Below are 17601 nucleotides of genomic sequence, written 5' to 3'. Positions count from 1 at the left end.
GGCTCAGGCTCTTGGGCCTCCAAATACCAAAAGCAGATGCTAAATGGCAGCCATGAACGTGTGATGAACGTTCAGCTACTTCCACTCACCTCCTGGGTCCAGTGGGCACAGATCCCACCAAGCCCATTTGGATCAAAACCTTTTGCTTGGCACCATCTCTCATCAGGGACTCTTCGGAGCAGGTTACATGCTCAGTGATGTAACAGTTCGAGTGTCACTGGGGGGCTGGTGCAAATCTGGCCTCAGGTCATGCTGAAGCCCACTCTCTCACAGCCTATGTTAATCAAGGTTGGTTTAGGCTGTTTTTAAATTAACCTCCCACCAATGTGTTCTCACTATGGCATGGTCAAACCATGCTAGAAGTACATCTCAGGAAAGTTTATTAAGCTAACAGATTAGCCCAGAAATATCAACAGACATACATGAATTCTAATTAAAAGGTGAAGCCAGCTGTTGTTCTTGGATATGCACGGATGTGTGATAATGGACTGCACTGCAAAGTGTGAACAGAGGTACAGGCACATTGACCAGCTAAAACCTTTTAAAAGCAGCTTCCTTCAGGATTAGACTGTTACCAGACCAAGCAAGCAGCTGCTTTTTGCTGAGGTGTTCAGTGAAGAGTAAGGAAAAGTGAAGTATACGTTTCAGTGAACTGTGCTCAGCTGTTTCTTACCTGGTTTAACACCCAGTACAACCACACTGGGGAAGTTGCTCAAAACCTTCATCTTGTCATGTGTACTACTTAAAACATATGCTATCAATACCACAGCCTTCTGTGGGACTTTCTAGTTCAGTCTTGCTTCAAATTCACCAGGCTGAAAGTAAAAATGTTTAAGCAGGATCTGCACAGAAAAATCTCTGCCTGCAAAGTTTGCCACAGTATCTACAGCAGAAGTAACTCAAAGGTAACTCTCACAGCTTTGCTACGCCAATGTTATCAGTTAGAGGAAGCTTCCCCCCCCACCCCCCCTTTTGTTTACAGTGGTCAAATATTGAAGGAAAAAAAAATATAGTGATCTATTTATGTTGCATCTTCTTTAGGCCTAGAAGTCTTTGTAATAATTAATGTTAAGAAATTATGTCTGAATATTTATATATGCAAAAATTTGAAAGCTTTTCCAATGTTAAGCCAAGTGACATAATGGTAAAGCATAACCTAAGTTTGCTTAAGGCAAGTTGGCACCAAAACTGTAACATTTCTTTGAGCTGGGTATCAAGCCATACCAAGAAGACAGGAAAAAATGGATGAGTGTGGTGATGGCCAGCAAAGGGCATGGCTCTGTACCAGCGTCTGGGTAGTACAGAGCACTTTTAACTTACTGCCATCACTGAAATGTTTGAGGAAAACACGGTAAAAAATTCACCCAATCTGGTTTCCAAGATTTTGATGAACATATGGAACATCCTGCTGGTGAGCAAGTGAGGTTTACAGCCATATGCTCAGGCAGTCTCTGGTATGAATATTGCAAGTCTGCAACATGCCAAGGACTGATCATGTAAATTTATATTTCTGATTACACTGTATAACAATTAAACTGACCTAGTTGAGCTTGATTACCCTGGTGTCCAAAGAAAAAATGCTAAGGAGAAGAGTATTTTTTTGGTTTTTATCATTGTTGCTGTTGAGTTATTTGGTGCAGGGAGTTTGGGGTTTGTGTTTTGTGGGGGTTTTTTGTTTGGTTGGTTGGGGTTTTTTTGTGTGTGGGGGGTTTTTTGTTTTTTTTTAATTGCCATTCCACATATGCCTGATGTTGAATAGTAACTCTGAGGGCTGGTCTGAACACTAAGCCAAGTACAAGTTACACAAACCTCATCTACATTACATGCAGAAGGTCCAGCAATTCACTGATGTCCTACCTGCGCTGAGGACAAGAAAAAGGTGGCACCCAGGAAAGAAGTAGACAAGGACAGAGGAATTTCTTGGGGGAGACAGATGGCCAACACTTGCCAAAACCCCTGAGGAGACCTGAAAATATTTCCTGGGCAAGACTGGGAGATGAGCAGTGCAGCTTGCTTTCTAGAAGACTAGATCTAGAAAGAACCACAGAACTGTTATTGACAGATCTGCTCAGGCTGGAAAAGTCTGTGAAAACTGGAAATGCTTGCCTTTTGGCTCCTCCTGGGCTGCAAAGCAAGGAATCAGTAGAGTACTTGCCAGCTGACCTCAATGAACTGGAGACTTACAGTCACAAGAATTTAGGTCCTGACATGTCCAAGCACATGAAAACTCCTGGAAGACCAGCCTGGGAGAACTCTCCTGAATCCAGAAAGACACCAAGAGCAGCAGCTTTAGTGACTGCAACAAGAAAAAGATTTGGCACTGGTGAAGAATGATTTGCCACGGGGGGCATCTCCATAGTAAAGAACTGTTTGAAACACTTGGCTTTATATGCAGTGATGAAGGCTCCAAGTACAGAGCAAATTCATATAAAGAATTAATGAAATCATAGGAATGGGAAAGGTGAGATTTCCTTAAGCTTCATATTCCCATGTAGAGAATTCTCTAATTGTTTTGTTGACATTTACTACAACAAAATCAGAGTATGGGGAAAACTCTTCAGATAGCACTGTGGCTGGAACCAACGTCTGCTGGTATCTAAAAGTCTGATGAGTAAGATTGTACTGAGACAAGAATAACCTGGAGTTACACAATAACTTTCAGATAGCTGTTGGCAATTTACAAGGTGCTGAAGTTATTGAATTATAGTATTTGTGATTCTTACCTGCCTCTCTAACCGTGATTATATAGATCCATGTTTTAACTTGTTAATGATAATTTATTTGGTTAACTCAGACTATTGGTAAAATGCCAGCAATCAAAAGTAAATTAAAATAAGAATGTTAAAATTCACAAATTGTACATTTTCAAAATAATAATATTTTAAAAACATTTCCCAGTTATCAAGGTTACAGCTAGAATGATACCTATGAAGATGAAAGAACTTGCTATCTGTCAAACCCATACCATCTTCAAACAACCTGTTTGTGCAGTATCACTCAAACTTATTATTTCACAGCCATAACAAGGCCAAAGTTGTATTAAGCTTAAACAGAAGGGATTATTTGTAATACAATATTAGACAGCCCTTTCCAGGAGCCTGAGACATTTCAACAGAACCTCAGGACAAATTAGTCAAGGTCAGCAAGGCTCTTGAACAGCAAAGCAAAACATCTGATAAACAGCTTAAGATTTAACAACTACCTCAGAGAATTTCTGAGTATTACATACAGTACTCATCTTCTGACCCATCACATCTTAAGTAGAAGCAGAGTAAACCACACAGATGAATATTTACATGTTTGCAATAAAAAGGGGAATATCTTGGTATTCCCAAATGTCAAACCAACCTTAAAAGAAATTTCTCTTTTATATACATTATTTACCTGTTGTCCTAACCCCTGATTTTTGATAGAACAGTAGAGCATCTTGGCTCTGCTAGCACGGTGGACTGACTAGACTGGAGGCGAGGCAGAGGCAAACTGCCATATTCTTGTGTAATTCTGTTCTGAAACGCACCACACAGAAACCTCTAGTTTCCAGTCTCTGAAAAGAGAAAATAGTTTCCTTTCACTCCTGAACTTGACTGAGAGGTCTTTTATGACAATGACAGTTTCATGCCACGATTAAGTAAAATGCTGTGGAGAAACAGTAACAGAGTTTGTGTGCATTGACAGAGAATCTGAGTGCAACAGTACTTGGGAGGTTTACTTACCTTCCTTGCCCTTTGTACTGGTTTTGACTGGGATAGAGTTAATTTTCTTCCCAGTAGCTGGTGTGGGGCTGTGTTTTGGAGTTGTGCAGAAACAGTGTCGGTAACACAGAGGCGTTTGGTTGCTGCTGAGCAGGGCCTGCACAGAGCCAAGGGCTTCTCTGCCCCTCACCCCACCGCACCGGTGAGCAGCCAGGGAGGGGGGCACAAGGAGTCAGGAGGGGACACAGCCGGGACAGCTGGCCCCAACTGGCCCCAGGGACATTCCACACCGTAGGGTGTCATGCCCAGTGTATAAATCTGGGGGAAGAAGGAGGAAGGTGGGGATGTTCAGAGTGATGGCGTTTGTCTTCCCAAGCCCCGTTACACATGATGGAGCCCTGCCTTCCTGCCGACGGCTGAGCCCAGGGGAAGTGGTGAAGGAATCCCTTGTTTTGCTTTGCTTGTGCACGTGGCTTTTGCTTTACCTATTAAACTGTCTTTATCTCAGCCCACGAGTTTTCTTATTTTTGCTTTTCCAGCTCTCTCCCTCACCCGGCTGTGGGGGGAGCGAGCGAGCGGCCGGGGGTTAGCTGCCAGCATTAAACCACCACACCCTTTACTAGCAACAGAGCAACCCAGCACTCTAATCTTTTATAAGAGGGGGATTCAAAGGAAACCAGATTTCAGCCATCAGAGGTAAAAGCTCAGAAGCCCTTTATCTGACTTAATAGAATTTTCTCAGTTCCTGTAGCAAAGAAACAGTGTCTTTCTTGTGTCACTGAGTACCTTACACGAGAGTGAAAGGCTGTTTATTTTAACTTTTATAAAAGCCTAGACCCCCAAACCTGGTGCCTTGCATCCTGCACTTTATCTTTCTGACTAAAGTATAGACTGTACTCATACTCCAAAGGTGACAAAGAAGTGAAAGAACTCCAGAAGATAATAATGTTATGACAGCAGGCTCACTAACTGGGATGAAGAGACTTCTTCAAAGAAACAAGCAAAAAGAGCAAGGTAAACTGTAAGATACAGATAAGGGAGAAGGAAGGTAGATGCTTGTGTTAAGGATATTTATCTTGCAAAACTTTTACACAGGGAACATATTGCCTGGTTGCACTGAAATGCTAGCACCTAATATGAGAAGTTAGGTCAGGCTCTTCTGCCTCACTGGATCCTTCCTCTTCTCTCCTTTCCTGCTTTATATTTAAGATTTGTCTTGGAGTTTCTGACATTGATTTTAAACAATCACATAAGGAACACTTGACTCATGTATTACAGGGACTTTGACTATAATCTAGATGGACTGCCTGGGCTATTTACATTAAGACAATTTCTTGGGGTAGCAAACTTCTCTTAAACTGTATCTGACAGCAGATGGATGTTGATTTGATTTGCGTTATGCCCATCAGGTTCACTGCCTAAAGGCTTGTAACAAGGTCCTCAAAAAGGAGACTTTCAGCTGTTGTCTAAAGCATCTGCACGTGGCAGTATTCCCCCAAGAAGGCAGGAGACCTGTAGGTCTGTCACAGGACTCTAGGAACATCACAGACATGATAGAAAGGGAATGAGCATATTATTTCAAAATGTGTCTATAATTTCACAAATTCCTGCCATGTTTCATAAACCTTTAAGAAATATGATGTTTATTTTACGTCCCATGGGATATCGTCTGGGAGAACAATAAAACACATAGAGGCAAACTGAGAACCAAACAGAACTCTAGCTCACTACAGATTTTTCAGTACAATTATATTTCATGGCAATAACTCTGCATTCTTTGCAAGCAAATTTTCTTGAAGGAATTTGGGGTTTTTGTAGCAGAAAAGCAAACCAATAAAAAACCAGCTTTTCTTGGAAACTGAGCAATTGGAACTTTGAAAATAATTTAGTCTTCCTTTACAGCTGCTCTCTAGCAGATGAAAATGAACAGAAAACATGAAAGTAGTGAACACAGGCATGAAGTGGAAGAAACCAAAACATGCAAAGCCTGCCTCCTTGGAATGGCTGACCACGGGAAGTGTTAAAAATGAGATTATGTTCTTAAGGGAGGTGTCTGGGGCATGATGTTTTGAAAAAGCTGTGCTGGCAGGTGTTAAGAAGACTGACTACTCTGGGTTCTTCAGAAAGTCTGCAGTGTTTAAAAGTGTCTGTTCGATGCAATTCTCTCAGCTCTGTTTTACATGCTATGACCTTAGTTTTACCATGACGAATGCTGCAAAAGGGCTTAGAAGTCTGTTAAGAGAAAGATCAAAGACAAATTTCTTCTCCCTCCTTGTAGCTGTAGCATTTGCATCCACTTCCAGTGGCTTCTGTCTTGCAAATGGGCAGCCCCTTGTGAAGTACTGTGCTTGCATGCTGACTTCTGCAGACATGAACTTTGGGTTTACTTCTTCATAACACCTCTGACTGACTGCAATGGTAATTCCTAACCCAGAGACCACATGATCTTCTCTCAACATTTTCTATAAGCTCTTACTTTAAAAAGAAGTATTTCAGGAGGCAAAAAACGATTTCAAAAACAGATGGTTGTATGCTTCCGTTCAAAGAAAAACATCTTCCAGTGGAAAAATAATTCAAAATTTTTTCATTATCTTTAAAACAAATAAGAACTATATCATGAAAAGGTAAAAAAGGGCACTGTCTCCCTTGGCTGCCCTAGAAATGTTATACAATGAGGATGCTTGAGACTGTCTTACTCAAGGCTGCTATAGCTCCATCACTCTGCTAAGGCTCAGCAAAGCAAAAAGAACATGCAGCGGAGGAAGCAGCAAATATTTCAGTCCCATACTAAAGTCCTGTTACAAAGATAGAGAGCACAGCCTTTTGGATGCCAGGATACCTCATGCTTCTGAAATTATCTTTCTACTACTACAGAGGGTCCCCATCCCAAGCCAAAGCCCCAGGCTTCCTGTCTCACAGCCTCCCCACTCCTGCTGCAAAGCTCCTCTCAGCATTTCCCAATTCTTTCTACCTGTCAAGGAATCACCTCTCTTTTCAAGTCATTCTGTCCCCACAGTGCTCACACGCCAGCCTACCGCTCTGCCATGTCTCGGTCATGTCTGCACTCTTGTCACATATCACTTCCTCCATTCTATTCCCTCTCACATAAGAGCTGGTGCCCAATGTAACGAGCCACTTTTTGGATGTCAGCTTTGACCTATTAAGACACGTGGCCCAGAAAATTAACTAGACCAGCCCGACATGCCTTGATCTTCACAAATCTAGGTAGCTGTTATTCATCTGCATCTTGTCTTCTAAGTCTGTCCTTATGTTCATGTTCTTATGTATTGCTTACATGATTTTTTATTCCATAATTTATGCAGTGATTAAAATTACATAGAAAGATTTATAATTCTCTAGCTACTCTTTAAGGCATGAACTGTACTCACCCTTCCTCTATCATCCCTGAACTCCCAGGGTTAACTGCTAAGAGTTCTGTGATTGCTCCACAGATTACCAGATTTGTGATTTTTAAGTCACACCATCCCACCAGGTTAAATGACTAACTAGGACCTCTGATAAATCGGAGGGCATAGGCTGTTTCTGGAGTGAACAGCTGGGTTTAGCTGGCATTGAATCCTTCATTAATTAAAACCAGCTTCCAAGTCAATGCATACAACAAGTTCAGGGATCAGGAAAAGAATTAATTAACTTCTTATTAAAAGCTAATAAGCCAAAATAAAATTCAGATAGGCTTGGAAGTAGAGAGACATGATCTTTCTCTGGGTTTTCTTTCAGGTGAATGCAAGAAGAAATCACAGCTTCTTCTGCTATCCCTGTTTGTACTGCACCAGGGAGGTGGGGAACAACAATTCCAGACCCACACACTGAACTTTCAACTCTGGAAGTTATAGCAAGTCCCAGAGAAAGGTACATCACTGCTCCAAAGGGCAAAGCCCTTCATCCTTGGGTTTGGTTATCCAGAAAGCAGTGGATTGCCTACACTCGCGTGGGAATCTTCACCTGAAAGGGACTAGCATTTCCAAAGGAAGTTTTACTCACAACAACCCTGCCCAGGGTGACAGGGTGACACTTGTAGCTTACTGGCACATCTCTCGTAATAACAAACTGCCAAGTAGTAACTGAGTAAGATCTCATGGAAAGCTGGGAAGAAGAGCAGAGCCAAACTTTCTGGCTAGACACATAACAGTGACAGCTCATAATATTAATAGGCAGAAGTAAATTGCTGTGCCAGAATAATTCTGGGCACAAGCGAACACATACTTAGCATCTTCATGTTCTGCTGGGATCCTTTTGTATTTATTTTGTCCGTAGCAAACTAAAGATGTAGACTGCATTATAAGTGGACAGTTTCAGACTTGTTTCTTTTGCTGTCAGCCACAGCTGGATTCTTAATAACAACAATCAATTTTATAGCTGCTATCTAGTTTCTTATCTGTGTAATTTTGTTCTATTTTTTAAAGTTTTTCTATTCATAGGCTAATGCTGGTTTAGATAAGGCGCTTGCCTAATAACATTACGAGCTGAACTTAAGAAGGGCAAAGATTAGAGTATGAAAGGAATTTTTCTGATGCACGTTTTATAATGTAATAATTGTAGTTAAGCAAGACAGTGCATCACTAGAATCTTGATTAGTAAACAACATTCACTCTCTCATTCATTGTTGCATGCAGTACTAAACATGAGATTTTAATGTAAGCAGATGCTCTCTCAAAAATCAAAGAATTGTACTGTAGTCTGCAGTGCCCTGCTCCTCACTGGAAAAGCATGCAGGTAAATTACCCAAACTAAATACCTTAGATAAATATTAAAAATAGTTTTCCTTCGCCACATAGCATTCAGCTGAACAGTTCAGGTTGATAGTCCTTGCACCAAGACACAGCTCTATCTGCATTGTTATCTTCATAAACTATCAAACAAAATTACATTTAAATCCATTCCCCTTATTCACTTCTGTGGGGTTGTCATAATGGCTTGTGTCATGAAAATGTTCTTCTTAGAAACAGACTGTGTGATACCGTTTTCCCTATATTATGAGGATGGGGGAGAGAGTGAGAGACTGAAGTTTTAGTGAGTAATCTTACTCAGATATAGAAAGAAAAGTGTGTCAAAAAAAGGTTTTCCACAGCAAATTAGTTTGTGTAATAGAAAGAAGAAGGGAAAGATAGGTTAGGGACAGATTTTGCAAAAACTTTGAAAATTCCTTCCTCAAAGTTAATTAAAAAACGACCAATCTGCCATAAAATTAAATCACCTCTCGTATTTATTCATGATATATTATAATTTGATTTTTAACAAGCTGATGTAATACCCCTGCTAATTTTTATATGTATTTTGTTGAGAATGATGCTGTTAAATTTCCTGCCCACAGACTTTTTGTAACACAGATGAATGGAGAATTTGATAACAGAAGCCACTTAAAACAGAAATAGTAGCTGGATGACAGTAATGGCAATGTTACAACATGGGTGGTAACTCAGAGTACATCATGTTCATGTTCTCTATGCTACTCTGAACAATGGATGCATCAAGAAAATATGATCTCATCACTTGAGAGCATACATCAGGTTAAAGGGTGAATTGAACTAGTCTCAGGTACGTGATTTAGGTTTGAGACTAGGAGAAGTGAGGATCTAAACTTACATCTTCGAAATCAAATTCTACAGCTTAATAATGAAGAACTGATTTGGAACATTTTAACTATTTCCTAGGGGAAAACACAACTAAATAAAAAACCAAAAGAAACATGTTGGGTAAAAGAAATGATTTAGCCAAAAACTTTTTTCAGATGGAGAAAGCAGAATGCATCTAAAAAATCACAAATGAATCATGGCCTTTTTCCTCTGTTTTTTCCCCTTCCTCTGTGCTTATAAGCAATATATTAAGAAGCAAAAACCCAAGTACTCAGTACTAAGACATCTAAAATGAAATACTTATCTCTCAAAACTTTATAGCACTCCAGTTGAATTCAGGATTTATCTTGAACAGAAGAACAACAACATTCAAAATCCTTCACAGAATGGGATTTTCCACTTAAAACAGAGTTTTCTGGCAAAGTCTATTGCTGAGAACTGGTAACAAAACTCTGGAGTCCTTAAGATTATAGCCTACTCATACACTGAAGAATGGCATAATTACTAAAATAGCAAACTGGGGAAGGGACTCTGTAAGATGACATTCTTTTCATCTGGAAAGAATTAGGAAAACCAGCATGTTGCTAGAAACATCACTGAGCTTTGTTTGGTTTCATTGCAGATCCCAGAACTACAGCATTTAGCAAAGATTCAGGTAAATACTTGTTTTTTTCAGAAGTGTCCTCAATCTAAATCTTTTTGAGGGCTCTTCATTGCAACAGCAAACCTGAGTCACAATCTTTCTGGAAGTAAGAACACCACCATTGGACCTTTGGAAAAAATGAAAACCTTTTAAGTTAGATGTGTGATAGAGTACAACTAACGCTTGTGGTTTGGTTTTGGTTTTTGTTTGGGTTTTCTTTTTTTTTTTTAACTACAGATCTCCTCTTGCAGCAGAGCAGGTCGAATAAGAAATGCACAGTAAGAAGTTTGCAGAGTCACTACAGAATTTGTTCCCTCCTTGAAGGAGAAAGGAGAGGTGCAGAAATTATGTGACAACTTCACCTTCCCTAATACCAGTTAATTCATTCCACAGGAGCAAAATGGTTACATTTTAAGAAGCAAAGGCCTGACATGACTGATGTGTTTGGAAGCTCTTCCACATCTCCCATACTTCCTTACAGTAATGTAAAACCCAGGCACAACTTCTTCAAGAAATTGCTTTAAAGACTGCCTTTGTCACGTACAGTAAAATGTTCAATGTATTACAGGAGGAGGAAGAGGAATGTATGTTTGCCTTTCCCTGTAAGCCTTATACAAACAATCTATAAGGTAAATACCTTCAAAGTCACTGGCTGTTCAGTATAAAAAAGTAAAAAAACAACCTTCTTCTGATACTCTGAATGTCTATTTGAGTGAAATCAGAGGAAGATGCTGGTTGAGAATCAAGTACTGAAAGGCTGAGTTGAATTAAGAGGAAATGTAAAATGTGGAAAGAATCAAATGTGCAAGGCCAAAATCCATTACAGTCAATACCTCTATTTACCTCAGTGAAGAATTTTCCTCATAAACTATTGATTTTTGCCTTCTTCATTGAGCATGGATCCTATTTAAGTATTTCATCATAGCTTTTGAATTATATGACAGACATTGTTGTCAATTATATTTATTTGCATAACATTAGCAAATTAGGAAGATCTTTGTTCTAACAGCTGTAAGAATTCAATGCAAGATCTGATATGTTATAAGGATCACCATTGCATACTTAAGCAGATTCAGCAACTCCAATGGATCATTATGATACAACATAGTGGTCATCGATGTGTATGATGCCATGATGGTGAGTCATTCCTTTTGAGGTAGTACAATAATGAGGACACATGACAAAGCCATTTCATGGTTTTGTCTTATTACACACGGAGGCGAATACATCAGTTCAAAATTGCCTTTCCAGTGCTAAGTCTAATGTGCAAAGTTTTGGCCAGATACTCCAATTTTCAAGAAAGAAAAAAGAGCAGAGGAGCAGGGCGTAAGCTGCAGTGACAAAAAGGGCTACTGCCATAAATTGACTTGATCATTCTTCCAAGGGAAGCCCATTATTTCTGATTGGTCTGACTTTTCAGACAGACCTCTTGTCCTTATTCGAGACCCTGAAGTGATGAAAACTTACCACATTCATGAATAAGTCGTCCTAGTAACCATCTGCACTTTATTTTTAGATTAAGTGTATCCTGAAATTACAGCCACTAAATTATTTTGCAACTTTACCCCTTTCTATCATACTACTTCTTTCCATATAGTTTTTTTTTTAAGAGATTGTTAAACTAATCTCTTAATTTCCTTCCAAATAGCCCAAAGATCCTGAGCTTTTTAATCTCTGATTTATAAGGTGCCTTTTCCAGATCTAAAATCACCGCTATTGCTGAAGCTGTCCAAACTTACTGGGTTTTTTAAAGAACTTGTTTCCACATCACCACTTTTCTTCTTATAAATGGCATGCACAGAGAAAAGAGCATCTATTTACTCCAAATTAAAATCCCTTTTCTCAATAACCTTCAGTGGTTCTCTGATGAGCTGCACTAGGTTATAAGGATTATAATCGGGGATTACAGAAACCTGTGAAGATGTTGTGAAGGTCACAAAACATCACAAGCTAGCACGTGTGTGCTGTGTGTCGGCTAACAGTGGGGGAGTAGTTCCCATGGTAGGTATGCAGAGGACAACCGGGCAGTCTCATACTAGTAGCTCTCACAGGAAAGAATGCTTGGATGGGGAAAAGGAAACTGAAGTTATTGGTATGGTAGCAGAAATTAGTTGTAGCCTTGGTGGAAAGTTATGTCCAGGTATCTAAGACCCCACAATTATAAAACAGAAGTACAGGAACCTGAGCCTATAAAATTGTTTTCTTCCCAAAAAATCCACACATCTATTACTGTAGAGCTGATAGGAAAAATGTTGGGCTTCCAAGGAATTGCTCTTCTGGCAGCTAGAGAAATACCAAGGAGCACAGGGATAAAATAAAAGAAATACACCAGCTCATGAAGTTCTAATGGTCAAATGTACAGAGCAGTGACTGGAAAGGAAGGCAGGAGAAGATGAGTACAGATACATCTATATGTCAGTGGACTAATATATTAGCTGGGAAATATTCACTCAGCTTCTAAAGATCTAGTGATCACTGTAGAAAGGAATACTGAAGTGTGCCTTAAGCATGATCTAAAATGAAATGTTAGACAGGATTTTATGAAGAAATAGCATTACCAGGGACTTGATGGCAAAGTTCTGAATCCCGCTTCAGCAACAAAACCAGGTCCTGATTTTTTTTTTTTTTTGATTACCACTGGGATCCTTTTTCTACCACCCAAGTGTCCTTCACTCAAGGTCCAAGCAAGCAAGTCTTTTACAGCCTTTCAGTCCTGACTGTGGTGCTTTAGGACCAAGGTGCAGCAGTCAATTCAAAATAAAGGGTCATTTTGTTAATAAGTAACCAGGGAATCCTTTAAGCAAATTTCCTGTCTGGTTCTGCAATTTACTCGAAGTTTGTCAAGAGGAGAACACAGTCTTTTCTGTATATCATTTAATCCACTTCAGCTGTGCTGAATCAGCAAAGCCGCGATACGGCACACCCTTCCACAGACAAGCCTTTGTTTACTCCACATACATAGGGAAAACAAACCACATCGTTCCATGTTTTGGCACCTTGTAGACAGAAGGCAGCAGAGACTTGACTCAGACAAGATATTCCAGAGAAAACCAACAGCATCCCAAAGGAAACCGAGAAAGGTCAACGCAGAAAAAGCCAGGAACTTTTTCTATGACTCCCAGTCTGATACTTTTTGTTTACCTGAACAACATAATTCACATTTTGATTAAACAGAAGCATATTTTATAGACTTGCATCAAATGAAACCAAGCTGTGCTTCTTTTTTTCCTGTGTTGTTTAGCTGTGACCCTGGGCCTATCATCCTCCCACCCCTAGAAAGAGAATAGGAGACTGAAGGTCAACAACTTACTCGCAACACACAACCATAATTTATCAGAGATTCCCTTGAACTCTTCCCTACTTAAACTGACACCTCCGGCCCATCTGAGCATTTCTCCTTACCTGCTGTCGGTGGCAGGGGGATTTTTGCTTGTTTTGACTTAGTCGCTCTCTTTTTGGATTTCACAAGCAGGTCTTGACTATTTTTCTCTGAGTTCATCTATGATAATTTCCAGTCTGCAAGTGCTATTAAGACCTCAGTGCTAACATGATGGAAAAAAATTACTATTTAGTAGGTGAGAGGTCTTATATCCAGAAGTAACACCAAGTTAAAACAAATGAGTGAGGGAATAGGTGAATCTTATGCTACAGAAATATCTGTTGGTTTCTGTATAAAGTGGCAGTTAAATTTTTCCCTTTATTACAAAACCATGAGAATGTTAGTTACAGACTTAAAAATAAAGTAACAAACATTAATGTGAGATGGTGCAAAGGATTTTCCAAAAAAAGTAGACTTAGAAGATTTCTGAACTAGGGAACTGTCTGCTTTTGTCTGCATCTAATACATCCAGAAAGCAAGAATTTATCTACAGGTTTTGACTAAAAAAAAAAAAAACCAACCAACAAACAAAATCAACAAGATTGCATTAACAATATTCCGGACCTGCATCTCTCCAGACTTCTTGTCTGAGTGGCAGATGAGACAAACATTTAAAAACTTACAAAAACAAACAGACCAGAATCCTGATAGCTGTCAGGAGTGAGCTACAACCACACTGGGCAGTCCCGTGCGGGAGAGACACTGGTCCCTCTCCACTGCTCGGCACCCTGTCTGCAGTGAACTGCCTACTCAACTGGTTCACACCTGTGGTAAAAGATTGCTCTGACAATATCCATGTGTATCAAGTAGCATTGGTCATATGCAGCAACAAGTAGAACTGCTAACAGGGGCTTTGCGTAATGACACAACGTTGTAGAGGATGTGGATGACCATAACTGTGTATGATCACGAGACACTTCTCTGTTCTTAGACTTCTGTCTTATGGGTTTGGGATGCTGGACAAAACGCCCATCTTATTAACCTGTTGTACATAAATAAGTAAATATGGGATGGGTTAAACCATTTCAATGTTTTTAAAATATATTTCAAGGTTTTTAAAGGTCCCTGTTTGAGGCTGAGGAAAGTACTAGATGCCCAACAAACTGAAAAGTCATAAAGGCAACAACAAAATATTTTTAAGCAGATTTCTTTGACAGATAGTTTTCCATGAACACAAAAGTCCTCATCAGTTTATTGTGTACCCTGCCAAATCAGTTCTGCCGATAAAACATTTTATTTCCTGAAGCTACAGATGCATTCTCTTTCACCACAGCATGTATCCTGTCTTTTATATGCCAGTTTATCAAAAATAATGTGCAGGCTTGCCCTGCTTCAAAGGATACAAGATGTGAATATGAAAAGTAAAGCAGATGAAAGTGAAGAAATGAAGGAGAGGTAGAAAAAGTTACAAGGTTCAAATGCTCGGAAAATAAAAGAGCACAGGAATAAGGAAAGGTTTCCAAGGCACAGAAAGGATTGTTCTGTTTCTTATGCTGGGTAAGGACATTGTTTCTTCCTGAGAAAGTAGGACTGACCAACAATCTTCTCACTGGCTCAGGCTGTTCAGGAGCTGTGTCACTGCCAGGCTCCCTGGAGCAGTACCATCAGCTGTTGTCACCAGAAGGGACTGTTCTCCTGCTTGTTTGGATTATTTTATGTTAAAGCAGTTAAAACACAGCAACATCTCTCAGTCTTCTGAATTCTAAGGATTTTAGAGCCCCTTCCCTTTTCCCTACACTGCCTGCCTTTCACAGGGCAGGAGAAGGGCAAACTGGTCATAGCTGCCTCCTCCAACCTGCCTCTGTCCCGTCACCCAGATGAAGAAATAAGGAAAAGAAATGTAGGAGGTTTTACTACTCTTTGTTGAAGTGGTTATCTCTTGCTGCTCTGTGAATAAATGAGCTCATGTTGAAATTAGTAACTGCAGCAGACAGAGTATGAGAAAGACAGGCATGTGAAAGCTTTGAAAGTCCGTAAAGAAATGAGCAGAGCTGGACCCAGCTAGAGGTCTGAGCATCAACCATTCTCCAAGATTATGACTGCGGTCATCTGGGCAAACAGTGCCTGCCTATCAGGGACACTTACGTTCAGGAAAATGCTTGGAAATGCTCATTTCAAACACAAGCCCAACATAAAACTCTGATCTTCATCACCCCAGAGAGGATAACACAATACCTCAGCCAGTATGACTACACGAGAGTGCTATCCGAGCTTCACCTGAGCCCAGCACAAAACAGGCTGGCGACCAGCAGATCCAGTCCCTGGCAGATGCAAGCTGGCAAGAGAAAACAGCTAACATCTATTTAGAAAAGTGATCTGTGGACATTGCAAGGACCAGGTCAGTAGCCTTGAAGACATGTAGAAATGTTGGCCCCCTGAGTTTTGGGAGAACAAGGGATAATTTGAAGAGTAAATAAGTGGTAATTTATAGATTTTTCCAGGGAGAGAAAAGCATTTCATGCTGTAGTTTGTCAGTGCATAAGTGCTTGACTGGAAATAATTCTTCAAATAATGTAGGATATCAATGCAACCAAGTGAGAGTGATGTTGGAGTTGTTTTGTAGCAATGAGGAATGGTGCTTACACTGCAGGCTCCAAGGAAATGGCAGCTGACATGAATCCATTGCCATATGAAACGCAGCCTGGAAAAATAACTCCTGAAAGTTCCCCCTTGCTAGAGGTGTGAGAAGGGGCGTGGGAAAGCATCCCACATGTCTCTGCTGAATAGTACTGGAAAGTGCTGACCTGTCTCAGGACAGTTTCTTGCCAGAGCTCTGAGCAGAACCTACCAAATTTAGGGAATAAGGTTATGGGGAAACAAGAAAAATAAATAGAGGGGAAGAGAAGCATCAGCAGTGAACAGCAAGGACAGCATAGTATACTTCTTGCTATATTAAGCACATTAAAGGCTGAAGTAGAACCCATTGGTCTTCATTGATTTCAACAGGCTTTTCATCAGCCCCTTATTGCAAATATGGTTTAAAATGACAAAGAAATCACAGAATCATAGAATCATTTATGTTGGAAAAGATCTTTAAGACTGAGTCCAACCATAAACCTAGTCCACTGCTAAGCCATGTCCCTAAGCACCGCATCTACACATCTTTTAAATACGTCCAGGGATGGTGACTCAACTCCCCAGAAGCTGTGACATTACTTAATTCTGTTTAGAGATAGAATATGGCTTGTAAATATCTTGTATGGCTTTCTGAAAATATCTGATTGAATTAAGAAGCTGAATAAGCTTGGACTATGTATCTATAAATTATAAAGATTCTGTCAGAGAAGTTGATAGTGATGATGTGACTCTGGCAACAACCCCCCCCAATATTATTATTGATTTATCAATATTATTTATCAATAATATGATTAAAACATATTAGATGCTATTCACAAGCAGTCTCATATTGGGGGTCAATGGTATAAATCAGTGTAGGTTCACTGATATCTAGAAAATCAGGCTGATTGACACCAGCTGAGGACTTGGGTCACAATGACAAGTGTTCAGATTGGTCACTTGTGGTCTCACGCTTCTCCCAACAACATCATCAGCAAAACTACACCTTTATAGGGGGTGTTATTAAACTCAGAATGCTAAAAGTCTTCCTTAGGGATAGAGCAGGAAACATATACACCTGGCTTTTTCTGACACCTTTATGCCTTTGTTATTGGTCTTTTACACAAATGTAGAGTAACAAAAATTACTCCTGACAGATAATTTAACAGGGCCTGAAAGCTGGGACCTTGGTTCATATAACTGCACTGAAGTTAATTAAATTACACTGGCATACATGACAGAAGGATCTGCTGTAACGTTTAGTGTCAAAACTGCTTGCAGAAAGGGTATGTCAACTTCTCAAAATAACAGAATTAGAAAAAAAAAATAAAAAATAAATCATAATAAAAACACTACTCCATCTTACGACCATGCAGGAGTTATAAGATTCTAACCTCCAGTTGGTTAATTTTAGAAAGGCAATTTATTAAGTGTACAGGCTGACTCAACACAAATTTTGTGTTGAGTACCTCAACTAGTAGCAAAAATTCTGCTCATAAATCCCTCTGTGCATGACCCTGTGCTTTGCTGTATTAAATTTCATCTCATTTCTATTACTTCAGTGCTGAAGGTCATCCAATTCTTTCGGTATGGTATTTCACTCTTCCACTGCGTTGACAACGTGTCCAGCTTTCAGAGATCAACATGTATTTAAAATGCTTCTATGCTTTCTGCCAAGCTTATTAATGGAAATATTAAACAAGGCCTCTGCTTGAGCAATTCAACAGTAATTGATCT

Source organism: Falco biarmicus, chromosome 9, assembly GCF_023638135.1.
Source record: "Falco biarmicus isolate bFalBia1 chromosome 9, bFalBia1.pri, whole genome shotgun sequence".
NCBI classification, from domain to species: Eukaryota; Metazoa; Chordata; class Aves; order Falconiformes; family Falconidae; genus Falco; species Falco biarmicus.
The sequence above is the reverse complement of the archived record's forward strand: the minus strand, read 5'-3'. Positions refer to the sequence as shown.